Source organism: Paroedura picta, chromosome 10, assembly GCF_049243985.1.
Source record: "Paroedura picta isolate Pp20150507F chromosome 10, Ppicta_v3.0, whole genome shotgun sequence".
Lineage (NCBI taxonomy): Eukaryota > Metazoa > Chordata > Lepidosauria > Squamata > Gekkonidae > Paroedura > Paroedura picta.
Window position 1 is genome coordinate 34411906 of NC_135378.1, and position 27838 is coordinate 34439743.

Below are 27838 nucleotides of genomic sequence, written 5' to 3' on the forward strand. Positions count from 1 at the left end.
ATTAGAACCCGGCATGCCACACTCCTAACCACTACATCAAAGTAGCTCTCAATTTCAATAAAACTGCTGTGAATAGTTCACTAACACTCTCTGCTTTTAAAGCCAAAGCAGGCTATGACAGAATAAACTGGAGAAGGCAGAAAAAGCCTTATTAAGGTGCAAAAAAGGGGTGTGGTTGCACACATGTGTTCAGGCTGTGATCTTTGATGTGAGAATAGAAGTGTCATACGTACAAAAGAGTCCCTGTTTTCCCGGCAGGGCATGTAGTCTGGTAGTCTATATGTTACTCCTGAAAATAGGCCAAGTCGTATTCTCCCCTTTTGCCTTGCTAATCCAAGGCTGTTGGTTTTTTGTAATTTATTCCCCAACCTCAACTCTTAGGAGACAATGCTGGACGATATTTATAGCCTCCCTTGGCGCATGCGCTGGCAGAACTTAAAAAGAGCACAAAGTCTTGGCAGGATGTTAGTTTTTGTTGCTGCTGTACTTCTCAGGCGATAAAACCGTAAGGCTTTTTCCTTTGAAAATTGTATTTGCTGTCTCACAGGAGTGCTGTATCATTTTGTTACACATACATTCCTAACCGGCCTAAAGCAATTACTCCCCAGCTAGGGGTTGTTTTTTTTTGCCCCTTTTGGATTTGAAGGGTGGTTTGTCCTGAGTGACTTTGTGGTATTTTTATCTCCCTTAGCACTAAGTGCTGTGTCAAATGATCTAAATTCTCTTTTCATGAAGCTGAGGTGAACTGCAGTCCTTCAAAACCATTGTTAGCCAAGAGTGGCAGACTAAGAAGATTCTAAGCCCATTGAAGTTAATGTGCTTAGAAGAGTATAGCTGTGCCGATGAAGTTACTTTGAGATAGCAGTCTCAAGCAAGTCTGTTCAGGGCTCTTCTGCATGATACTTTCCCACCAATTCAGAGTCTGTTTCATGGGGCTTACTCCCAGGGAAATGTTGCAAGTGCCCCAAGAAGGTAGCAGCCATTCATACCTCAGAAGTACTTCTGTATCTATTTTTCTTTTTTTCAGAGGGGGGTAGACAATTTTTATTGATATATGTGATTTATAGTCCATGTTTCACAGTTCGAGGCAGAATACACAGAGACAAAAAATTGCCATAACAAATATTATAATATACCAATTGCTGGCTTTCCTTTTTAAAAGTTTGGAATTTTTGGACATAGCTGTAGTTATTATATCCCAAACTGAGATCAGTGGATCTAAACTGAATTAAATCCAAACAGGGTTTTAGCAGTGCTAAAATTAATAAAATCAATTTTAATAGTGATAAATGTAAGGTTCTTCATTTAGGTAGGAAAAACCATTTGCATCACTATAGGATGGGCAAGACTCACCTTGGCAGTAGTAGTGAAGGATCTGGGGGTCTTAGTTGACCAGACACTGAAGATGAGTCAGCAAACAGATTTTAGGCTGTATTAAAAGAAGTATAGTGTCCAGATCACATGAGGTAATGTTACGACTTTGCTCCAGTAAGACCTCACTTGGAGTACTGTTGTTCAGGTTTGGGCACCATGACTGAAGGAAGATGTTGAAAAACTGAAGCATGTCCAGAGGAGGGACACCTTCCAAAGTAGTGTATGCTGGAATTTTGGAACATTATAGGTGAGGGACACCTTCCAAAGTAGTGTCAGTGGTTCAAACCGGGATCTGAGAGGTATGTCCTCTCAGCAAGACCCTTATGAATGTCAGCAAGTGTGACTTGAACAGTTTTCTGTTATATTGGTACAAGATAAGGTTGTCAGTTCCATTGTTAGCTTTTGGGATAATATTTAATGAGGGGTTTTTTTTTACATCATTTGTACCCCACCTGGAATTTGTACCCCAACATGAAATCACTGATTGGTTCAAAATTGAGAAAGGAGTTTGGCAAGGCTGTATACTGTCGCCTTGCCTATTTAACTTGTATGCGGAGCACATCATGAGAAAGGCGGGATTAGAGGAGTCACAAATTGGTATCAAGATTGCAGGGAGAAATATCAACAACCTCAGATATGCAGATGATACCACTCTAATGGCAGAAAGTGAAGAGGAACTGAAGAGCCTGTTGATGCGGGTGAAGGAGGAGAGTGCAAAAGAAACTCAACATCAAGAAAACAAAGATCATGGCATCCGGCCTTCTGAATTCCTGGCAAATAGATGGAGAAGAAATGGAGATAGTGACAGATTTTATTTTCCTGGGCTCCAAGATCACTGCAGATGGGGACTGCAGCAAAGAAATTAAAAGACGCTTGCTCCTGGGGAGGAAAGCTATGGCAAATCTAGACAGCATCCTAAAAAGCAGAGACATCACCCTGCCAACAAAAATGCATTTAGTCATGGCTATGGTATTCCCAGTTGCAATGTATGGCTGCGAAAGCTGGACCATAATGAAGGCTGAGCGTCAAAGAATTGAGGCTTTTGAACTCTGGTGCTGGAGAAGATTCTTGCGAGTCCCTTGGACTGCAAGGTGAACAAACCTAGAGGAGATCAGCCTGGACTTCTCCTTAGAAGGCCAGATCCTGAAGATGAAACTCAAATACTTTGGCCACCTCATGAGAAGGAAGGACTCCCTGGAGAAGAGCCTAATGCTGGGAGGGATCGAGGGAAAAAGAAGAAGGGGATGACAGAGAATGAGGTGGCTGGATGGAGTAACTGAAGCAGTAGGTGCAAACTTAAATGGACTCCGGGGAATGGTAGAGGACAGGAAGGCCTGGAGGATCATTGTCCATGGGGTCGCGATGGTTCGGACACGACTTTGCACGTAACAACAACAACCCCACCTTTCTTCCCAATGGGGGCCCAAAACAGCTTACACCTTTCTCCTCTCCTCCATTTTATCCTCATGATAACCCTGTGAGGTAGGCTAGGTTGAGAAAATGGCCCCAAGTTCTGCATTGAGCTTCCAAGGTATGAGTGGGGATTTGAACTTTGGTTTCCCAGACGATAGGCCAATGAGCTTAGCCACTACAGTATTCTCACACTGATGAGTCAACACGGTCAGATACCTCTGGACCACAGCCTGCTGTCTTTTTCTCCTGTTACATTGATTGTGCAGCAGTGGTCTTTGGGGTAGTCAAACTGCTGGGCTCTTCCAGATGGAATGGTTTGGATCTAATGAGCATTTGCTGACAGGGGCTCCTGGGAATTGCAGTCCATGAACATCTGGAGGACCACAGGTTGACTACCCCTGGATGGATGCCCTACATTGAAAACTTCTTTCTTCAGCATTGGAACCCAGCTCCACAGTAAGTCAGTAGCCCAATACTTTGCCTCCAAGGCTATTTAGGCCATTCATATTGGAGGTGGATTGGTTTGTGGCTTCTATCATCTCCTGCTTTATCTCTCTCCCAGAAGACTAATAACATTATTCCAGTCCTCTGGTGTCCTGTAAAGGAGAGCGATGTGTGTTGAATCAATAAAGCAATCCCCTTTCCTAAGAACTCAAAAGGCATATGAAAATACAGCCATTTAAACCTTTGAGGTTATTTATCCCTCTTAAAACATCTCTGAAGTGCCATCTTTTTTTGATGTATGTATTGCTTGATTTATTCAGATACCTCTGACGCTTCATTTGAAGCTTTTCCAAGGCTGTTAAATTAACAGATTAGTTTTAGTTGCAAACCAGTAGGAGTTAATCAATTGAGTAGGAGCAAAGGCATTGCTGGAACAGGGCTGGATTTTGAAGGGTTTTAATGCTAATCACAGTTGGAGAGCTACAGCTGCTCTGTGCTTGTTTAGCAGAAAGAGTTGATGAGGAGCTAATTTGAAAAGAAAGCCCAGGCACAGGTGTAAAGCTTTCTCAGGATTGACACTTCCAAACATCCCTATATTATAAGCGAAGGCGGTTCAGTTTTCAGCAGTCTGACAACTCCTAGGCAAAGAAAGAAGGTAATTTTTCTTCTTAGTTTTACTGTATGATATTAAAAGGACCTTTGAGTCTTCTGGTGGAAGCTGTGTGCACATGTGGATGGTCTAATTGCCTGATGACAACCTGGAGAGCTATGGCATCCTTTCCAGCTGCTTATCTGTTAAAAAGAGGATGCTGTCCTGTCTTGCTCTGTGGTGCCTCCTCTGTCCACCTATATTTAAATTTACCATATGGGTGGAGGTGAGGCACTAGCAGCTCCCAGTCCTTATGACCCTCCCCCCCCCCCCCAAACTGCTGGGCTCTTGCAGAGGGAATGGTTTGGATCTAATGAACTTTTTCACTGGTGATAGGATTCCCTTTCATAACCCAAAATGGCTATGCTGGAAATCATGGGAGCTGCATGTACAAAGGCCATGCAAGGAGGGAAACTGAGTGAGATGGAGTACAAAAAGCTCCACCCTTAAAAAAAACAACAAAAAAACCATCCCTTTGGGTTTTAGTGTAATTCTGCTTAGGATGGCATTGCAAGTGATGTGGCTGTGAGTTTCAAAATGGAAAGGTCCTGTGTTAAATGATCCTTCTGCAAGTTTTCAGAATTTCACTGTGAATAATCATCCAAGTCCACAGGTGGGAGGGAGGGAGATAACTTGGGAGCCATGGCAAAGGCAATGGAACGAGCAGAGAGAATGCAAGGGCTCAAACAACCATAGTGGTGCAGGCAACATAATATGAGATTCTCTCCTCCTCTTGCTTTGAATTGCTGACAGACATGAAGGAAATTTCAGAGGATCAGGCACAGCTGCATGAGTGCGGGTTGTTGTTCCCTCTCCATAGAGTGCTGGGTAAGATTAAGAAATGAAAATGCAAAGTCTGTGTTACATTCCTGTTACAATAACATCCAAGAGTCTACATAGCACAAACTTGTGCCTTCTTGCATCACATCAGCTGTGATGATTAAATTCCTGATTAACATCTTGCTTCAGTCATGAATTCAGGACTCGGTCATAGACAAATGATTCTCTCAGTTCCAGCTAACCACATGCAATATGAGGAAAGTAATCTGAATTTACTTTTTAGGGTTGTTGTAAGGCCTGCTGAGAACGTGTTATGTGTGGTGAGTGATTTGGAATGTGGAATGATAAGGTGGTTTAATGCGGAAGGTATTCCATTAGTTTCTGTAAATGACATCAACCTACCTGAGAATCAATCCAAAGACTGTATCTTACACAAGTTATCCATTCAAAAGAAAAATTAGCCATCTAAACAAGGGTAGACACCAAATATAGCGCGTTTAATTATGGCCAATCCTTTGTAAAAGAAAGAATCTTCCCCTATCATCTGGTAATTCTTAGTTAAATATGTATTGTGGAATTGGGTTTTTGATTCACGTTCTTCTTCAGACCCAGATCGGGAGAAAGCATGGAGGCTGATACATGGACACATAAGTGAATGTCTTGGAATTCTCATAGATATTAATAGTAGAAGATCTAGTTTGGCTATAGAAGACTCCTTGGTTTAGCTCCTGACATCTCTGAAGGGTCTGGTTTGTACCTGTGAGTTGGGGTGGCTAGACTGAGCAGCTAGGCTGGAGACAATAGCTTTTTAAAATCAGATGGAACCCTACTGGATCCTTGTGTCACCTGGCCTCTGCTCAGCTGGTAATACAGTACTCTCTGGCCATTTGCAGCTGTAATACTGCATTGAAGGAGAGTGCCATGCATCCGCTTCTCAGGCAGATTAGCAAAGTGGCCAAGAAAATAAGTCTGCCATGATGATTTTGTATCAGACATGCAATGGGAAATTCTAGTGTGACATTCTAATAATATATAGATATGCCTGTGTAGCCTAAACTGCCCTATTTATTTTAGAGAAAACCACTTTTTCATATGAGCTAGTGTTAGATGAGACATTTTGATTCTCTACAGCAGTGGTCCCCAACCCCCAGTCCAGGGACCACTACTGGTATGTGGATCAGTCGGTACCGGGCTGCGGCTCCTTCTCCTCCCTTGCTGCTGCCTCGGGGGCTGCCCTGCCACTCTGCCGCCAGCTCAACTTTGGTGGTCTCTGGCGGCCCCCATGGCTGGGGCTCCCCCTCAGCATGGCACTGCACAGCTGCTGCTGGCAGCACCCCCCAGCGGGCGGCAGGAAGTCAAGGGTGCTGGGCGGAATACAAGTGGAACAGGGGCTCAGGCGGCGGCAACATCCCTTGACCCCCACCCCCCTGGGCCTCAGTAAAATTGTCAAGCATTGACCGGTCCCCGGTGATAAAAAGGTTGGGGACCACTGCTCTGCAGCAGGAGTGGCCGGACTGTGGCTCTCCAGATGTGGCTCTCCAGGGGTGGCCAGACTGTGGTTCTCCCAGAGAGCCATAATCTGGCCACCCCTGGTCTACAGTATTACCCAAAGGATAGCAACAGGGAATGAGGTGTTGGGTGGTGAGAGTTCACGTCCTGAAATTGTACTTCCTCCTTTGTCTCCTGGCTGATTCAAAGCATCAGGAAAATGGATACCATTATTTATAGGCCATTCACATGTTCAGAAAGATAGCATTTAAAGGGTTTCCAGAACTCCGTGACTCCTTCACCGTGCCCATTGTGTACTTCACTGTAGAAAACTGAATCTCTCTGCAGTGGAAGTGACCCAATTTGTTCTTCATGCTTATAAATACAAAATGCCTGCCTTTTAAAGCTCAGATGTTTTCACACAGATATTAAAAGGACCTTGCATTGGGGAATTCTTACCCGTTATTCCTGGGCTAACATTAAAAATGGTCATTTACCTAATAGCTGGCTTGAAGAAAAATAATTATGGTAGTTCTAACATCCTGTTACTCTTGGGGCCATAAGTTATGGCCATTACAATAACGGGGAATTTGTGAATTCCCTTCTAAGTTCACTTTTCCAATTTCATGCTGAGGAAACTCAACTGCAGCACCTAAACAAGGAAGGTAAAGTGGGACTGATGATCTATTTAAAAATGCTAAAATTCCAGTATGTATGTATCTTAAATTTTCAAATCGAGAGGGCACAGCCGAGATTTTATAAATATTAGTTAATCTGTTATGCACTCTTGAGTATGTGCTGTGGCTCAAAAATTTAAGTGCCTTTCTGTAGAAGGCCAGTGTCAGATGAATCAGAATTTTTTTTTTTGCAAAAGTGTCAGCAACCACCAGTCAGTGGTAATCCACTAGTGGACCGTATTTTATGGCCAGCCCCATTGTCAATCAAACTGCAGCATACCAGAAATTCCACTTTAGTGACTGGCTTGCCAGCAGGACATCTCTTCGTTTGGTGTGCTGGCACCAGTTTTCAAGCCATGTGAATGTATACGGCACTCTGTCATGAGCCTACAGCACAAATAGGCGGAAGTCTCAAGGACACCACTCATGGCTGGAAAACATGCTCCCTTGGTACAGTTTCAGAGCTATTGGTCTATTGATATGTGGCCCCTGGGTCAGGATATGTAATTATGTCTAGGAATATTCTTCAAGCTGAGTCTCAGCTCCCCATACAAGTGTTTAATATGGATGCAGAAGGCTATGAATACAAAACTTAAGGTCATTAGCTCTAAGCTGTATTTCCAGTCTAGTTATTTTAACTATGATCACCTATGGCTTGCTTCTGATCTAAGCGAGTTTTGATCTAGTCGTAATCAGCAAGGACAATGGGATAGCAGAAACTACAAAGCATTTCTTACCAATGTCTCCAATACAAAACTGAAAAACTTGATTCTGTATATACTGGCTAGTACTATAATAAAATTATATATTTGGGGGTGGAGTTTGGTTATGTTTTACTCCCATTAGATTGGAACAGGACAACAAAAGGGATTTCAGAATGACAGCATATATTTAAACTAGAGTTGTTGACCTGTTTTTTTTTTTTAAGCTGCAGGGCCAACTAAGCCCTTGACATTTAAAATATAGGTGACTGGAGTGCCTGTCAAATTTCTGGAACTGAAAATTACCACTTGAACTTGAGGAAGAAAAAGAGATATGTACACCTGCAGGGAAGCCACATGTTGACTAGACAAAGGAATTAGAGCTGCTTCTGAAATTCTCCTCATTGAAATTCTCTCCCATGTTTGCAGTCCAACGTTACTTGGTGTTGTTTCTGAAGTGATGCCAATGCATTAGGAATTTTTCCATTGTTCCACTCTTTATTTCGGAGTTTTGTAGAGAATCCTGTGGCTTCACAGTGTGATGCAGCTTTCAGCTCTGCAGAAAAAAAACAACACAGTGTTGATGTGATACCATGAACAGTAGACTGGAGGAACCTCCACTTTCTCCTTTACTCCATCAGACATCCCAGGTTCTAAAATTTCTTCTCTCAGCTGGGGTTATGGTGGGAGAAACTGGGGCTACACAAGCTTTGGTAGTATCACTAGTCTTTAGTAAGATTCAAGTAGGTAGCCGTGTTGTATTAATCTTCAGTGAACGTGGCAGTGAATCTTTAGCAGTACATTCTCCACCCCTGCAAATAGTTCAACTAATTGGATACTTGTATTCTTTGGAAAAAACTCCGCCATGCGAGTTGCTAGTGAAAGAGGTGTAGAATACACTATCCCTTTACTGCTGTATTGTAGAGAGGTTCACAGTGGCCAGGAGTAAGCATTTCGTTATTAAATTTGTTAGGCTATCTAATCATTTTGCTAGGACTTACATTCTCTGTTCTTTCTGCAGTAGCTTTAACCTTCTGAAATTCTTCAGGATAGAATATGCCAGGCATCTATAGCCTGTCCCTCACTAGAATAAAAACAGCCTAGCTCTACTGTTGCCTTCCTCTGCTATGAATATTTTATAACCTTTTGCAAAAGACTCCTTTGATTTTACACACCTGCACATGATGTCCTTTTTTGAAAACAGGAACAGGCACCTTCCTGTTAACATTGTCCCTATAAACTATTTTCTGAAGGACCAAAGCACCAGAAATGTTAACATCATGACTCTGGTTTTTGTAGCTCTATGAAAGATGAGATTATAACTTTTTATGGACTGCGGCAGCACATGGGTGTACCTGAAGGGTCTGTTAGCTATAAAAAACTTCCATGTTCTTATTTTTAATAGATCCATTAAACGGCTCCAATGTTAACTTGTTATTGGTGACAAACTATTGTGCCCTGGGTTGTTTTATCTGGTTGCTTACAGATTGATTTAGAAACTCTTGTCCCCAGACAGTTTGTGCTTTGGCTGTTTTATTCTTACTGTATTACTAAATTTCTATATTGCTTCTAACTTTAAAAAGCTTTCGTCTATGGACTTTTCGTCTATGTAGCTCTTGGAGAATAGGTGTAACATGCTTCTTCTAATTTAACATGCAAGAGTCAGGCAGCAGGTTTTGGACCAATGGAATTTTCCAAGTAGTCTTCATGGCAGCCCTATTTAGTCTAATCTACAAGTGATCTCAGCGTGATGAACAGAGTTTGGGTCCAGTGGCAAATTCCAGAGCACCCAAGTTTTATTCAAGATGCAAGCACACATCTTCAGATAGTTATGGCTATTTACCAAGCAACTTTCTGGACTATTTTGTAATGATCTCGGAAGCCTTGGTTAGTATTTGGATGGGAGACTTCCAAAGAAGACCAGGGTCAGGACACAGAGGACAGGCAATGGCAAACCACCTCTTGCCTGGCTGTCAGACAATCTTACCTTCATAGGATCTCCTGGCCATGCTACACACATGCCATACAATAAATAAATGCAATGCAGCCCTACTACCTGTGTATAAAACACCTCTTGCATAATTAAGTTTGCACAGTTTATGGAAAGCCAGGAAAGTGTCTGATGAAGTCATGAAGGCTATTCTGAAAGGTGGGGACTTCTGAAACTGGTCCTAGAATCGCAAGTAGCCACGCAAAGGAGGGAAACATCTCTGCTCTCCTTCACTCCCTATTGTAGAAGCAGTTGCAGATTTAACACCAACCTGAAAGGTATAAGCTGGTAGTGAAGGAAGGATATTCAAGGAAGGAAAGCCAGAACAAAATGGGTTAGGCATAGGGGTTGTGCAGTGTGTGAGTATCCAGGGCAGCATTGACCCATTGCTGGACCTATGGTGGTACTACAACAATAATTCACTATTGGATTTTCCTGTGTGGACAAGCCAGTCCAGTCACAAATTATTGCTATGGGGCAATGGCAATTCAGTATCAAAAAAGGTAGGCCTGATATAGCTATACAGCAAGAGGTTTTAGTCTTTGTAGGGTTATCATTTTTGGGCCTCCTGAAAGAAAAAGGGGTTCACCCATGACACTTTCCATTTACACTAGCCCAAATGCCATAGTAAAATACGATAAAATAGTGAAATCATTGGTATATTCTACCAGATAAGCAAAACTGAATGCAGCTGGAACAGCTAACTATGCGGTATTGAATGCCGCCCCAATCCTATCCAATTTTCCAGGCAGATCCAACAATATTCATATATCCCTTCTCCTGTCAGATCATTCCAATAAAACCATTCTTAAGGTAGCTAAGCCCTGTACTTCATCCTGTTTAATAAGGAAATCATATGGTTAAATTGTTTTATTAACTACTCAGGTATCATGGAAGATTGATGAGGATTGTATATATATATTTTTTCTTTTATGTGTTGTTGACTGTTGATTATATATTTTTGGCAGATCTAGTTTCATAATACTAAAATTGATTGATGGATAATATAAGCATAACATCTTAATAAACTGCAATTTTCAAATACTGTGATACATAACCATAATAGCATTTAATACATAATGTTTCTAGTTTTCCTTAATGAGAAATATATTTCCTTTTCAATCTCGTGATCTGTTTGTTTGGTGCCAAACTGCGGGTTGGTACATCTACCGACACACAGTTAAAGTTAAGTTTTTTAACCGATGAGAGATTTTGTCCTTTAATTTTTCCTTAATATTTCATGTTTGAGACAGGAGCAGGAAAAGAGATGCACAGTGCTAATGCCATAGGGTTCTTAGTGTGCAGATTCTGGAAAACATTTAAAATCATTTAGAGAACTACAGTAGGAAAATGTCTAAAAAAAGTAGGCAGATTCCCATGTTTTATCTGTGCTTCCCCCCATCATCAGCACTTTGCTTCATATGCTAGGATCTCTCAACCTGAATGCTCAGCATTACAATTTATTTCTTCCACATGTTTCTCCTCTTCATCTTCATTAACACACCACCCCAATGGCTCATTGGAGAAAGGCACCCATGTGGCAAATGTGAGGTCAGTAGTGGCTAGAAGGCCAAGCTGTTTTGAGCAGGGATCATGGTTCAGTAGTAGCCATGCCTTGGGTGCAAAAGGTCTCACCCTCGACATCGTCAGTGATGAAAAATGCATTACAATCTGGTATTAGATGATAGGAATAATTTCCATCTATGATTGTGGAGAGCTGCTGCCAGTCAGAATAGAGAATACTGACCTTGATAGACCAATGATCTGATTTAGAACAAGGCAGTTTTGTCTGAGTCATGAGTTCATCAAGGTTTTTAAAAATTTCCTCACCAAGAAATACATCTGTTCACACATACAACGGCTTTTTTAAAAAAATGGTCTGTTTAATGTTAGGGGAAGGCTCTGAAAATGCTTCTGATTAGCCAGTCCTGACATATAAGAAAGGACTTTCATGTTAAAATGTGAGCAAGAAGGTTGAAGGCTCTTTTCTCTTGATCCCATGGGAAAACTTCTAGTCTCCCTTTTAATTTTTTTAAATACTTGCTGATATACTAGCATCATTAAAAACATTTTTGTGCCAATGTGAATTTTAAGGACACTCTCTTTAAAAAAATAAATAAATGCATGCAGTCATTTTCTCCTTGCAGCCGGAAGACTCTTTCTTTTAATGCCATCATGTAGTAGTGAAGCATGTGTCCCTGGGCTGCTAGAGGTAACGCTCCTAGAATTAGGTTGGTCTATAATTCTAATAACTATTTGGCCATTTCATCTCATTCCACATGGATTTGTAGCCACATTTTTAGAAATGGTTTGTTATAAATCCATACTGAGATTATGAATGTGTGAAATGTTATATCTGATTCTAGCATTCATAGGTTTCCATGGAATACAATGTACTGCTTTGATGTTACAATGTCATAATTAAAATGGCAGGGCACTGTGAAAACTAACATTAATGTGCTACTGCCATCACAGACCACCTTAAAACATGGCCAGATTACCTACTGTCTGGTTGCTGGGAATTGACAGCTCAACTATAAGAAGTCAAAATCTATGCAGAAAACTATGCATTTTGTCCTCTTGCATCTTTGGAACAGTGTACCCTGACCCTTGTCAGCCACAGTTTAAAAATAAGTTTAAAGAAAATATTTCTATTCTCTGTTCATGGCTTTTAAGTTCAGAGGATCTCAGCTCCAGGCTGCAACCCCAAAGATCCTAACCCATGTTCTAATCAATCAGACTTTGCACTGGATAAACTAAGTGCCAACTAAACGTATTGGTTCAGGTCCTTTAGCTACAGTCTAGCTGAACAGGGCTTCAAAGAAAGAAACCTTGCAATGCTTCTTAAAGAAACAGAGGTAGATCAGAATCAGATGAAGCCGTTCAGTTGAACAAATCAAATGATTATTATTGCCTGTGGAAGCAGAGTGGCATCTTTCTGACTCTGTGCTGAAATCTTTTGCCTTGGAAAATAAAAGTGAAAACTAGTTTCTAGATAGATAGCAATGCTGACTCCATCAGGACTGTACCTCCTTGGAGTCATTTTACCAATTAAGAGCTCCTAGGCTTGAACAGTTAATTCCCAGTAACCGGTTTCATTATGTTGTTTTGACTCCCCATTTTATTACTTTTATAGAGAATCTAATGGTTGCCTGTCCTCCACAACCAGAAGGTCTTCTATAAAATTTCTATAGAGGAAGTAGGGGCTCCATGCAACATTTTCCATTGTACTTACAGTACCATAAAGGGCACATACTTTGTATTAGCAGGTTCCAAAATATGGCATGCAGGACAGTTAATTGTGCATCGTTAATCTGTCTAGACCAGTTCATCAGTGAGAAAATATAGATCTATTGTAAAGAACACAGTTATGTCTCCAAGGAATGGGCAAATGTAGTCCTAACTGATTTCTTTTTCTTTCTCCATTAATCTGAAGACTTGTTTTCAGTTACTGTAAAGTGGAAGAAGCCAAGCCTGACATTGCTGTAGTTAAACTAATTTCAGCTTAATTCTGTGGTCTTCAGAGCAACTAAAACCAGGGTTCTTGTGCCAGTAAAGCACATGGAATGTGGTGATTGACTAGACTGAGTGGGGTCTGTGCTTGCCATTTGTCTTGCAGAAGAAAACAAGGATAGGTATACTTATTAACAAATGATAAAGGTAGTATTTCTGCTTCTGTGGTGATGGTCTTTTTTAGCTTCCTAAGAACAAGGGACTCCCCAGCACCCTAGAATAGACTTTTCAATGACCCTTCCATGTTGCTACCAGTGGTAGAATGGTGAACCAACAGGACATGACCTGCCTCCAGCTCCTTCCCTTAGTTGGACTTACTCTCCTTTTGAGGGTGACATAGCTGAACTGTGTGATTCCAGTGCCTTCTCCTGCTTATCGCCCCAGCATCAAGGTCATAGCAGTTTCTTTGGGTAATATTAGTTAAGATTATTTCAGCATGCCACTGGTCATAGCCAACCATGGGAGTGCACAGTCAGGAGCATACAGGTGAGCAGCACACACTAGGTCAATACATTCATCAACATTCTTATCATGTATCATGTATATTTTTAAAATTTGGGCACTATCAAGGCCAAAGTGGGGAATTTATAGGGAGCCCCTTCTTTCTACAAAGTGCTTGGAACTGTACAATTGTCCAGCACTTTCCTGTCTCTTCCTTGGTCTCTAATGTACAGTGAGCAGATAAAGGTCTATTATGTAGCCATTACATGGCCACGGGTGGTGTGTGTGTGTGTGTGTTAACCACTACTGGTTCTGGCTATATTCCCTGGGTTTGATGTGCTGTGCAAATCATAGTATCCAGAAACAGCATCGCTTAATTAATTTGAATAGTCTCTTCTTGATGTACATTCTTCTGGATTTGTGAATGGATAAAGTTTTCAAGATGTGATGCAGGAGCTTGTATACTTCTGATTTAGAAATAAGACCCAAGAGTGTCCGAGTCATATGAAGCACTGGTCTTCCTCCTTTTCTGAGAAGACAATGCCAGTTGGCCTGCGGACTTAATCATAACACTAATCCAGCTAAACAACAAAGCCATGTTGTGGCACCACATTGAAAAGCTCAGAGGATTGTTTTCCTTGTTTGTTTGATGAGCATATCAGATAGCTACAGATTCTGTTTCAAAAGGGGATTTCTAGAGAGTAGTATCAGATGCAGCTGGAACTCTGTGCAATATTTCTCCATGTCTTTACTATGCCCTAAGCTGGCCACACAGAGATTTCATGTTGTGCCATAAAACAGATTGCTTTAGATGTGCTGTTCGAGTGGGAGATGTCTAACTTCTTAAGCAGAAAGTAACAGGAGCCCAGTTTGAAGACTAACAAAATCCCTGCAAAAGATTTTGTGAGTCACTTCTGTCAGAAGCACCTGATGAAGTGAGCTTTCACTCACAAGAACTTATACAGGAATAATGCCTCCCCCTCCCCCCCCCGGGGAAGTATTTGGATGGGAGAACTCCAAAGAACACTAGAGGACATGACATGGAGGCAGGCAATGGCAAAACACCTTTGAATGCCTCTTGCAGGCTGCCAGACAATCCCAGGATCTCCTGGCTATACTACACCAATGTCCTATGATAAAGAACACCGCATTTCTCTGCTTCTCAGTGTTGCTTGGAGAGGTGATCATCCGTGCATGAACATAATGCTCTTAGGGAAGGGGCAACTAGTCAGTGGTAAAGGATACAATTTGCATGCCTAAGTTCCAGAGTTCCATTAAATATTGGCAGGTAAGAAAGACAAGTATTTTGCAGTACTGTTCTTTAAACTGGTCTGGGTGCTCTGATTCCACAAAGGGAGAGGTCAATCTATTCTTATTTTACTGCTCAGTATCCAGACTGCTAGGCTTATGATGAGCTCTAATTTTATGATGAGGTGGGTGAGTAGGTCCAGGTGAAGGGACTAACTTTTATGGAGCCAATTTGTAATATTGTAACAGACTCAGCCCTGGTAGCAGGAACAATTTGGCTTATAAAATAAGGCATCACATTCTTCTACAAAGGAAGTTTACGGAGAACATTAAAGGGGTTGCAGGTAATTTTCTTGGAGCATCCTGGTAAGAAAACTGAAGCCTGGATGCAGAGTTTCCAGCGATGATGGGTTTGATAGCTGAAAATGCATACAGGGGAGATGTTCTAAATGTGAGGTGAGTTATGGAGGCCATGTGATTTGGTGCAAAACAAGGTGAACTATAAATAGTGATGATGCATCTTCTAGATGCAAGTAATGTCATAACATGATTTATGAGAAAGGATTCTGAAGCAGATAAGGGGCTGTAGGCATTGACTGTGCAAACTCTTTTAGAGCCTCAAGCTTTAAATTTTCAAAAAGAAAAGAGTTGGATAATATTTGTTAAGGAAATTGCTGGGTAGTGATTAAAAGCTGCAAAGCAATAGGAAAAGAAAATAGGCTTAAAGTGCATTAATGTAAAAAGGATGCTGAACTGCCCTGAAAGTAAGATGGCCATAGCTGCAGCAGCTCAGTTCTTTTCTTTTATATTCTTTGCTTGACAGTTAATTTTAGCCAGAAAATTAAACAGTAAAGGATGGGCCTTTACAAATAAAGGAATTGCGAAGTAAACATACTTCCTGTTCCCATTGTTTAGTTTTAATTTTGACTAGGCAAACTTTTTGCTAATGTATAACAAGAGCAGCCATGAAACAGCTAGAAAAGATCCTTAGGCATAAGGATGGGCCGCTGGTAACCAAGGTAAAGATAATTCATTCTGCAGTATTCCCGGTTACTATGTATGGGTGTGAAAGTTGGACAGTGAAGAAAGTTGACAGGAAGAAACTTGACATTTGAAATGTGATGGAGGAGAGTTTTACAGATACCGTGGACTGTAAAAAAGACAAATAAGTGAGATCTAAGTCAAATTAAGCATAGAAGTTAAAACGACTAAACTGAAGCTATTCTACTTTGGTCACAGTATGACCGTTTATGCGCTGGGAACTTCACTGCCCCAGCTCCCATGCAGGAGCACAGATTGGGGGCGGCTGAGGTGCACTGGGCCAAATGCTCCCCCATGTGGGTATAGGAAGAGGTGGGGCAGCCCGCCATGACTAAAACTCCAGCCTGCAGCCAGGCATGAAACCTCCAGTGTGTAAACAGTCTATGAGAAGAATCACAGAAAAAGACCATAATGCTAGGAATGGTTTAAGACAGCAAGAAAAATGGAAGACCATTGACTGGATTGACTCAATCGAGGAAGCTCTAACTCACAGTTGAGCTGAACAAGACTGTTAGTGACAGGACATTTTGGAAGTCATTAATTCCAAGGGTCACTGTAAGTTGATAGCAACTTGGTGGCATTTCACACATGCATACAGATGCAGCAAGGGAAGACTGGAAGAAAAACTTGTGAGGTAACTAGCCAAATGTAGCCAAAGAACTCCCTGGATGATTCCACATGGGTGGAAAAGGCCGGGAATGTAGTCATATGGCAGCAGGGCTAATTCCCTGGACAGACCTCTCCCAGGCCTTGCGTGCTTTATGGTGCTGTTGACCCGGGTTAAGGGAACACAGATATTTTCCACATTCCCTTAGCCACCCTGGGGGCCAATAGGGCCTCTCTAATAGCAGGCCCATATAGATGAAGGAAGAGCCAGGACCAGACCTGGCTCTGCCCCGTCCAACAGTGGCCTGGAAGGGCCTAGAAATTCCCATTCAGCTCTGCTGTGCTTTGCAGCTCTGCGGGGACCAATTGGGGCATTTTGGTTTTGGTTTTTATAGGGAGGTGGAATTGCATTCTCACACAATCCCACCTTCCTGCAAAACGAACCCCCCCCCCCCCGACACCCATCCACATATGGCAGAACCTTTATATTGTGGTTGGGGACTGAGTCCATCATCAAAACGTGTCCCCTGTGGGGACACAGAATTCAGTGGACCAGGTTTGTTGCTGAGATGTATCCCACATGGGGACACAGGAAGTGGCAGAGCAGCATGTGGTGGAATAGCGCTGGAGGTGGCTGGGAGCAGCCGCTGCCACGTGGAATCAACCTGTGTGGTGACTGGCCAAGAGCTTTATTAACCTAATCTTCTAATTTTTGCTTGGCTGAGCAAAGTTTTATGTCATGTATCTAGAATTGGAGCTGTGCAGTGAGGAAGTGAGGAATTGGAGCTGTGCAGATACTGAAGCTATAACAATATTGAGCATAGTGTGTGTTTTTTTAAGTATCAGGGGCTTGGGACTGGGGGAAATTGTGCCACTTGTGTATAATGAGATCACAGGTCATGTCCAAAATGTGCTAGGAACCCACATGTCAGTAGATCATGCACAGCAATGATGGCAAGCAATGAATGTGTTTATAGCAAGAATCTAATTTCCCCTGGAATTAATTATAGTAACATTTGTAATGTTTTGGAAATGGAATGCTTCCATACAACTCAAGGAAATATATTGGACCTGTATCACACAAAACAACCATACAGGATGATCCTGGGGATTGCTTTGTAGAGTTGTATATGGAGGATAGTGTAGCAGTAGGACACAGTATTGGCAGACAAAGCTCTCTGCTGGTCAAGGGGAAAAGTAAAACCAAAAGAGAACAGGAGACTACTCAGAAGTTGCTCATTCAGATCAGTGACTGAGTGATTCTGGAAGGTATTTTTAGAGGTGTTACCTGACCTACTTTGTGTTACCTGACCTACTCTGGCTAAGAGGCTTCCTTGCCAGTTTGACTGATCTCCCTGCAGTGCCATCCATTCATCGGAGTTGCATACTGGTATGTAAGTTGTTAGATCTTCTCTGGACTTCAGTGAGGACAAATGTATTCAGGCTCTTAACAACCATCTGTTTAAAAACTCTCTGATTCTAGAGAAATCTTTTTGTGCTCAGACAGGCCTTGGTCCACCATCCCAGTCCATTTCTTCTTGTTCCCTAGCTCTTTTTGGATTCAAATTAATATAAGAAGAAGAGCTTGTTTTTTGTACCCACCTTTTAACTACCCAAAGAATTGGCTTCCAGTAGCCTGCCCTTCCTCTCACTGCAACAGACATCCAGGTGAGGCTGAGAGAGCAATGAGAGAACTATGCTCGCCCAAGGTCACCCAGGAGTTTCATATGTCTCAAGGTGGCTTACAGTTGCCTACCCTTCCTCTTCCAGGTACATATGAGAGAGTTCTGAGAGAATGATGACTGGCCCAAGGTCACCAAGCTTGCTGAATGTGGAAGAGCATGAAATCAAACACGGTTCTCCAGATTAGAGGCTGCCACTATTAATCAATACACCAAACTGGTTCTCAAGACTAGAGATTTACCCAAACACAGGAAGAAAACCATATAGATTCATGCCCTTTCCCATGTTTAAAGGCTTGGCCCAGTGGGAAGAATAGATATTAGGCCTTCAAGTGTTGGCTTGAAGTTTGTTGGTTTGTTGTGCAGTGCTAATTCCGTTGTTGAACAGACAGAGCACATTCTTGTCTTGATTCTCTATTTGTTAGCCTCCCCAAGCACCTATTTTCCTTCAGCTGTTGTTAGAATGTTTATAATCTTGGAGCTTTTTTGAGAGTATCATCAGGTCTTTGAAAATGAAGGCAAGCTGGAATTCAAAGTATGAAGTTACTTGAATGCTACCAGTTTATTTTCTGGCAGGGATTTCGGCAGTCCCATAGCATATGTGACGGCACTCTCCCAAGCTGCAGACTGACGATTTGCTTACACCGGCAGTCTTTCTGCCATGCCAGTTCTCAAGATGAGGGTTCTATCGAGCAAAGCCTTCCTTGCTACGGCAGACACTTGGGGTTGGTTCTGCAAATGAAATAATTATGCTTTGTTGGATCAGGCCAAAGGCCCATTAGTCTCCACTCCTGGCCTGCCTTGAGTATTCCTTTAGTTGGCACAGCTAATGCCTGCGGATAGACCATTTTGCATATTGTAGTGTGCCCTAAAGTCTTATTCTATACACATTGGATAATGCACTTTCAATGCACTTCAGGAGTAGATTTTCTTATTTCACACTGGAAAATCCATCTGAAAAGGCACATTAAGCCAGCTTGGCATAGTGGTTAGGAGTGTGATCTGGTGAGCCAGGTTTGATTCTGCGCTCCCCCACATGCAGCCAGCTGGGAGACCTTGGGCTTGCCAGAGCACTGATAAAGCTGCTCTGAGCAGTAATAGCAGGGCTCTGTCAGCCTCACAGGATGTCTGTTATGGGGAGAGGAAAGGGAAGGCTAATGTAAGCCACTTTGAGAATCCTTCGGGTAGGGAAAAGCGGCATATAAGTGCCAACTCTTCTTGAAAGAGCCTTTTCCGACCTACGTGGAATTCACATTCTGCTCTTAAGCTTCTTTTTGTGGAAATATACAGTGTGAAGTGTACAACAGTCACTTCATTTGGGGCAATTATGGAGAGTGCTGCTTGGTAGATAGGGGCATGGATGACACCTTTCTCATCTAATAAGTGTGGTTTCTTTGTGTTTGGAGGGCACAGCTTTCAGAGCTGCTTCCTGCATCTTCACAATCTCTCTTGCTCCTATCAGCCATTTAGGCAGTAGTTTAAAATCTCCTCTTCCTGTCCAGCAATCTTACCACATACATAAATAAATGCTTTGTCCTCCGTCACTGGAGAGACACCTCCCCCCCCCCCCCCAGCATGGCTTTTTCGGAAGAAAAGCCTCACTCTGCCAGCACTTGTAAAAATGTTCATAAAGAGAACTCCTCCTCACAACTTGGAAGTGAAAGATACGTCTTTGAGAGTGCACACTATGGAAAAGATACGCAAGCTTCCATTTTGAAGAAACAATATATTTTATTAAAGATTGTACTGTTAGGATGGAGGTTGGAGGGACCGTAGTGGACCGATCAGTACTGGAAACCCCCAGCTTTCACTCCCTGTTCTGCTTCTAAGCATAGAACTGAAATCTCACATGCCTTTACAATCTTTTTTCTTTACATGCCATAGTTCTAAGCTTACTTTCTTGGATGTAGTTCTCATTGAAATGAATAGGCTTTACTTTTTGACATGCTGAGAACTGGAATGTAAGGAAAACTGTACTGCCGCCTGTTGTGTAATCTTTCTCCCTATGGTTTTGTGATGGGTTTATCGTGTTCATTGTGGTGCCTGTGAAAATCGGCTTTAATATCAAGCCCGTGTGGCCTGTGGAGCACAGATTCCTTCAGGCAAGTTAAAAACAACAACAATCCTTGAGTTGAAATAAAAGTCACACTATTCTTTCTTATCTTCTCTCTGGGTTTATGTTATTCTAAAGGTTAACGAGCAGCCATGAATCTTGACAAATACTCAAAGCGAAGGAGCCTCCGAATCTATAGTCCTGGAAAGCTTCATCTTTCCTTTTAGCTCTGCGCACTCAGTTCTGCACTGTTTGCTTTCTGCTATGGACTCCCAGCTTGCCGGGGACATTGGCTTCCTTCAGTCTCCAAATATGCATCTTTCAAACTTGAAAGGCAGGAGCAGCGGGACCTGTGGTTGTCCATTTATCTACATACCTAGTGTGATGCAGGCAGTCACAATAAGTCTGCAAAAGGCTTCCTAACAGCTTTGACCCGGACCTAGAAAGAGCGTCTCTCTCCCCCCCCCCTTCTTTTAGTGGTGCAAAGCTGTACAGAGTCTCTAAAGGAGCCTCAATTTAGCTTCTCTCTAGCGGAGGGTGACTTGTGGGTGGCTCTTTTGAGATATAGGTTTCTTTTGAGTGAAGATAATGAAACCCATTTCAGTCAGCTCTGCGGATAAGAGAATTTCAGAAGTATATTAGGAATGCATCTACCCACTGAGCAATGTGCATTTTAATGTGGCAAATGTGTCTTTTATTCTCCCCCCCCCCAAAAAAAAAAAAAAAATTAAGGCAGTGCAGTTATGCGGTGCATAGGGATGTTAGGAAAGGAAAGAGATAAAAAATTGTTGAGGGGAAATAGTAATGAGGCTTTGTGAAAATAAAATAATGTTGTGAAACAAAAAGGATATTCCTTTCTGACAGTAATTAGAGCCTCCCCCCCACCAATAGATTTTTACATGATGAATTATTCTAGGTCTCTTATTTGCTACCTTCCCCCATATATTACTTCAGGCTGTTCTTTTGTTTGGTAGCTGCTGATTTATAGTACTGGGTGGGGGGGACTTAGTCTGTATCCCTCCTTGTGCAAGATAATGCTGTCGATCTCTTTCTTGAGACGTGAGGGCAACATGATTACAGCCTTCTGTCACCTGACAGTTTTGCCTTGCTTTTCTGTTACCTCATGACAGAGGCTCCTGACCCTGTTGAGTCTATGGGGACTTTCGGAATATTGGCATAGCTCAGTTGAAAGCCAGTAAAAATGGCTATTATATGAGTGGGACCAAACACAAAATGTCTACTTTGGAAGGTTATGAGGGAAAAGGTCCCATTTGATTTTCATTTTCAGAAAAATGAGAGGATTTGGCATGGCCACAGTGTGAAGATGCCAAGCTCAGAGGCGTAACTATCTCAACAGGTACACCGCAGTGGCACTCCTGCCCAGAGAGAACTCTTGACCTTTGCTAGCCAGGAAGTTAGTGACCTCAAACTCCCTTTATTTCTGTCCAACACTCTTTGGCTTTACCCCTTCCCTGAGATTCAAGAAGCAAATGGCATTAGGAAACATGTTGACAGATGCTATGGTGCCCATGGGTGCCATGTTTGGGAACAGCATGTACTCAAACTGTCTCTGTTTTCCCAGACTAGTGCTAGTTTTCTGGAACTTGTCCCAGGTGAAACACTGTCAGGATTTTGCCCTAGATTTGTCTTTTTAAGGGAAATGTAAACCCTCTGAGTTCTGTGGGACTGTGCATAAGAGTGCAATCATGATTACTTTTCTAGAGAGAGGTGAGGGAACAGCTTGTTTTGCCACAGGCTGTATTTTGGCATGTTGTTTACATCTGAGTAATCATGTATGGGATCAGTCTACAAGAATGCATTCATTAATGATTTTATAGCTTCAAAAAATTATAAGCAATTTACTGGCATCCAAAAGCTAGAGGAGAAGGGCTTTCCATTCCTTTCTGACATCATACTAATCCTAGTGGGTTTCACGCTAGCACAAATCAAAACAACTTGTCCAGATCCACTCAGTCTTTCCTTATCTGATGCTTGTGCATTTCTGCTTGGCGGTCTGCTGTCTCTGTCCTCCCACCCTGCCAATGCTTTTTCAGTCAATTGTGCCTGGAAGTGTTACCTGTGCACCGTACAGTTATTCAGCAGTAAGTCACAGCTGGCCAAACCTCCTGGCCCTTGTCACCATGTGCCAATATCTTTGTAGAGCTGTGGGTTGCCAGGCAAACTGCTTGCGGACAAGCAGGATATCTGAGGTATTTTCAGATGGCTGAGAGAAGCCATGCTATTTCATGCTATGCACTTTCAGTGTATAACATAGTGAGATGCAATTGGAAAGATCATTTCTTTTTGGATATTTTGTGATGTGCATGTCATAAGAGCAGGACTGGTCTTGCGTATCACTCATGTCCAGAACACAGAGTGGATGCTTTGTTTTCTGCATCCCATGAACCTGACAAATGGCATAGTACAAAGGGAAAAAATAAGATTGTTTAAGACTGTTCTTTTTACTTGAAAGGTTGTCACTTGGAACAGGGCAGGGAACGATTCCTGTTGGCAGCAGAGGAGAGGACCCACAATAATTGGTTTAAACTATGTGTAGAACAGTACCAGCTAGATAAAAGGGGTTTTTTTTTTCACAGTCAGAGTAGTTCAGACGTGGAGTTGGCTGCCTAAGGATGTGGTAATCTCCCTCTCATTGGCGGTCTTCAGGCAGTGGCTGGTCAGATACTTATCCTTGATGCTTTAGGCTGATCCTGCACTGAGCAGGGGGTTGGACTAGATGGCCCTGGATGGCCCTTTCAACTCTATGGTCCTCTGACCAAAACTGCTTGTGTTAGATGAGTGATTTTAAATGTGGGGCTGCTCCAACCACATTTAATACGGGATGCACTAAAGCATACAAAAGCAATTGGATTGGAAGTGCAGAATATTCCCATAGCCCAACTGCATTCCTGTAGTTCAGCCTTTTTTCCTTTGAGTGCTTTTGTCTCTGCAAGGGGAAAAAAAAGTTTTGGCATGAGACTAGAGGGGTAAGAGGCAAGATCAACAGGTTTATCTCTTGCCCTGTTGACATGTATGCGATTTCTTTTTAATGTCCTCTTGTACAAGGCATTTTGCTTGCAATGTGTTGAAAGTATGCATTGAAATCTACAGCACTCTTGAGTGGGCCTGCACCATCTGTATCTCCACCACATGAACTTTGTCTTTGACCCTGGTAAACTCAATCCATCTTCATTTAAAGCATATTTGTTTTGTAAGGAGAAAGATACTGCAGTGCAGCAATACTCCTCTGTGGCTTGGGAGCACTATATGGGTCTTTGACATGCTACCTGTAGCGTTCTCCTAGTATGACACCCATTCTGTGTTCCAGGAAAGTGTGCAAGGCCACTACCTAGTAGGGCTTGTGAATGGCAGATTGCACCCACCTTGATACAGCCACTGCTGGAAGGACTGGAGGACAGGTACTGAGGGAGCCTCCCAGAATTGTGAGCCTCATTCCAGGGATGGAGGTGCAGAGCCTGTCCTCTTCAACACCCCTCTTCCTTCTCTGCAGCCTGTGCACTCTCACCTCAGCACCAGCACCCATTCTGCACATGTTGGGGAATGCATTTTCAATGTGCTTTTGCAGCTGGATTTCCCTGTGCAAGTGCATGATCCAATGTGTATGGAATCTTCCCAGGGCAACTGGGAATAGAACAAGCTGACTACAGAGAACAGAAAGTAACAACCACCACCACCACAGAAACTCAAGAAAAGAGCAAGTTGGCCACAGTGTGTGTGTCTGTGAGTGAGAGAGGGTGGTTTTATTTCCCCTTCCCCAAAGCCAGCTGGTCCTTCTTTGGACAGCTTTGCAATCTCACTCTCTCTCCTGACCTGTTCTTCCTCATGCTAAGAAGAGAGTGGGAAGGCAGTGAATGAAAGTCTCTTCACGCCACATGTGCAAGGGCTAGCTAAGGTTGGTAGAGACAGTTGCACCTAATTAGAAGTATTCTGGTAGTTAAGAAAGTTACAGTTACATATGCATTTGCTAGCAAGAAAGCCCATTGCAACCAGAAATACAATGGGCGCTAGGACCCAGGGGACACTGGCAGGCGCAGATCTCTCTCTCTCTCTCTCTCACACACACCACATCCAGCAGGAGCCATAGGAGGTAATCAGGGCTCCTTAGCAGTTTGGGGCAGCTGTCTCTGTCTCTCTCTCCCTCGCAGCAAAAGCCATAGCAGGTAATCAGGGCTCATTTGCAGTTTGGCAGTTTGTGTCTTTGTATCTGTCTCTCAGGCATCTGAGAGCAAAGTGGCTAGCATCCAGGGAAGGAGGGTGGGAGCTGTAGGGGGAGGGCCAATCAGGGTGCGGCCAGCAAAACTGATTGGCCCTATTCCAACTTGGACACCCCGGACACGTTCCCCCCCTTAAGGCTGTTTCACAAATATTAAGAGGAGCAATGGATAAGGATGTATCTGTTAGCAGGTTTAGAGAGACACAGTAGCCATATTGCTCTTTTTGATAGTCACTGTAACTGTCAATCTCTAAGTCTTAGGCAGGGTTCCCAGAGCCCTGCAGCGGGTGGGGAATTTCCCACTTTGAGGGTATGGTGCTCACTCTCCTCCCGCTCCCCCCCAAGTGGCAAAGATATCTATGGGCTCATAGAAGATGTCACCCCAAGGGTCAGACATGACTTGGTGCTTGCACAGGGGATACCTTTAACTTTACTATAGTTGATGGATATTGTCAGCTCTTAAAATATAAAAAAATCTAGACAGAATCTGGAGGCAGCACCCAGAGTGTGAATAAGGTTAGTCCTGAACCTTGTAGTTTCTGGTGCATCCAAATGTGAAACCCAGCATTTTGTAGCAGTTGATAGAATTTATTCAGTACAGTTGTACAGCTAGAAAAAACCTTGCCTTGCATGAAAAAGATCCTATTTGCAAACTTCAGCTGGTTAAAAGGTCTCAGCTAGCACTCAGTAATGGTAAAGAGCTCTGCCCGAGTCATATGAGAGGTCTCAGTAAGTGGCCTGGCTCAGTATGAGATGTTGTATTTTAATGTCTATATCTTGTTTTTCTTTTGGCAGTCCCCCCCCCCCCCCGGCTTCTCCCTTTCTTCTGCAGACCATTTAGCTGGCTGCTTTTGTCCCCTGCTTCTCCAGTGTAACCCAATTCTGCCTTATTCCATCCTCACTGTTCATTTCTTAATTTCTGCTTCTCTCCCGTACTGTCTTTTTAATGCAGATTGTAAACTGTTTGGACAGGGACTTGTTTTCTGCTAGGAATCCTAGTGATGCTAATCACTAGGATGTGATTCTTGAAAAGACAAACACTGGGGAGATTAATGTCTTTGCTCACATCACAGGCATTTGTACAGAGATCAAAGCTCATGCCCTCTTTCCAAGTTTCCCCCCAGTATATCCCCAAACACTGAATCCATTCCAGTACTGGTTAGAATTAGGTAGTAGAGCAGGAGTGTGTCATTTCTGTTCTTTGAACAGTCATTAAAACAAAATAAAGTAGTGAAACCCAGGCTCTCATAGGTATGTGGAACACTTACCTGCTCTGGAGCTCTTTGATCCATCCCCCACTCCCCCCTCTCTCACAAACATACAAACACCAGACCCCTTCTCTCCCCATTTCCCCCTCCCCTCTCACTTCCCCAACCTACTCTCCAGTCGTGTCCCCCAACACACACACACACACATGCCCAAAAAGAGTCCTTCCTTATCTGTTCTCCCAGGAGGGCCCCAGCCTCCTCCGGCCTCGACGGCAGCACCTGTGCATGCATTGCGGTCCCCAGAGGCCTGGAGGACAGTGGCCCAGCCACTGGCAGCCATATGGCCTCCACCCCCTTCATGGTGGCATCTTGGCTTTGGCCAGCCATGTGACCTCTGGCCCATGCCCCAGAGGGAGCTTATGGCCACCTCCCTCATTGTCTTGCGGCCAGCACCCTGGCCTCCACCTCCGGCCACTTCCCTTCCTCCCTTGTGGCCAGCACCCAGGCCTCTGCCTCTACCGGGCACTCCCTCCCACCTCGTGGCTGGTGCCCCGGCATCTGCCTCCACTGTGCACCTCCTTCCCTCCTACGTAGCCGGTGTCCCAGCCGCCACCTCCCTCCTCCCTCCCTACCTGCATGCTCCCTGGGGCGGGACTACAGATGTCCCAGGAGGCATGCCAGAAGATGTGTTCCATATCAATAAGTACTAGGCGAGTGCATGAGAAATTCCCTAGGCAGATCATCCATAAATATGGGTCTTTGGCACCATCACGCCAAAGGAAGAGAGATAGAAATAAGCTGCTTTCATGCATGGTCATGCTTGATGATCAATCTTTAGATTGAAGATATTAATGTGAAAAACAGAATCAAACTAGCTGTGATGCTGGTAGCTCTGTATATTTAAAGATGGATGTGCCACAGTCAAAGTTGGATGGAAATCTAATTTCAACAGTCCGTGGGGTGTCTGGGTGGGAGGAGTTGCCTTAGATGCTTTTGTCCAAGCTGGGAAGCCTTTCAGGATAAACGGGGAAAGGAGTCTTGTTTGATAGCCGTTGCGTATCTATACAAACTGGAAAAGTAAATCCATGCTTTTAGTCTTTAGCAGCAAAATAAAACGGGTGTCCAGTGTTTTACAAGACAAACGTAATTTAAGCTAGCATAAGCTTTCTTGACTCAGAACTCACTTCCATCAGATATGCTGTGCATTTCTTGTTTTAAAATGCTTCAGCTTTAATCTTTATGCCGCTGTTTGAAGTCGTTGGCTAGGTTTACAAATAGATCTCTCTGTGGAAGTGCCTCTGCTAGTCAGGAAGTGGAGGGGAGACTGCATAAGGATGCATTGCATTCTCTGCCCTAGCTGGTGTGTTTTGATATTTATGTTCTGATGCGATCTCTGAATGGGTTTTGAGATGGACCATCTTCTCCTTAAAGGGCAGTAACAATGACCCTTTTCAATAGACAAAATGAGGCTGGTGCTTTGCCGAGATACGTTCCTCCACATTCTTCAAGGGACTCTGCTCTCTGCAAATAAATCTATTTGTGGCCTTTTGGTCTCTGTATAATGAAAGATGGATAACAGTAGACTTATTTATTAGGTAGCCATCCTTTAGGAGACACAGCACTATTTGTTACATTTACAGTAACAACTTTGTAAAGGTCCAGCCTCGGGGTGCATTCGGCTGTATCCAAGCTGAAAAATATTTTAAAGTTGAATATAGAGAATCTGACTGGCTACTGGTATAGTTGATCCCAAATAAAGCTGATTTTATTTATTATATTTATTATATTTATATACCACCTGGGAGTTCAATCCCAGCAGCCGGCTCAAGGTCGACTCAGCCTTCCATCCTTCCGAGGTCGGTAAAATGAGTACCCAGCTTGCTGGGGGGTAAACGGTCATGACTGGGGAAGGCACTGGCAAACCACCCCGTATTGAGTCTGCCATGAAAACGCTAGAGGGCGTCACCCCAAGGGTCAGACATGACTCGGTGCTTGCACAGGGGATACCTTTACCTTTACCTTTACCACCTTCCCCCGGAGGCTCTGAATTCTTTTAAGGTATACCAAATTGCTGGTGTTGGAGAGGTCATGTGGGTGGCATTTGCCACAATGACACTGGATTCTGTTGCTGGACACCAATAGGTTGGCACAGGGTTGTTCTACTGGATGCTGTTGCACTGCATCTTCTATCCTCGCAATCCCCTGCCCCCCCACTAGGATTATTATTCTGTGCTTGACATCAGTCCTGTTGAGCTAGCATTTGTCACAATGGAACTGGGGTTTACTGTTGGGCTCT

At 43.1% G+C, this 27838-nt stretch overlaps 1 long non-coding RNA gene across 2 annotated transcripts in view; it reads left to right on the plus strand.

Moving 5' to 3' along the window:
- The first annotated feature begins 3515 nt into the window (after positions 1-3515).
- LOC143819937 (uncharacterized) overlaps positions 3516-27838 on the plus strand; it is a 218624-nt gene continuing 194301 nt past the window's right edge. For both annotated transcript variants that reach the window (XR_013225162.1, XR_013225163.1), the window contains exons 1-2: positions 3516-3886; positions 4634-4708. This is a non-coding gene — a long non-coding RNA (uncharacterized LOC143819937). The remainder of the gene's footprint in view (positions 3887-4633; positions 4709-27838) is intronic.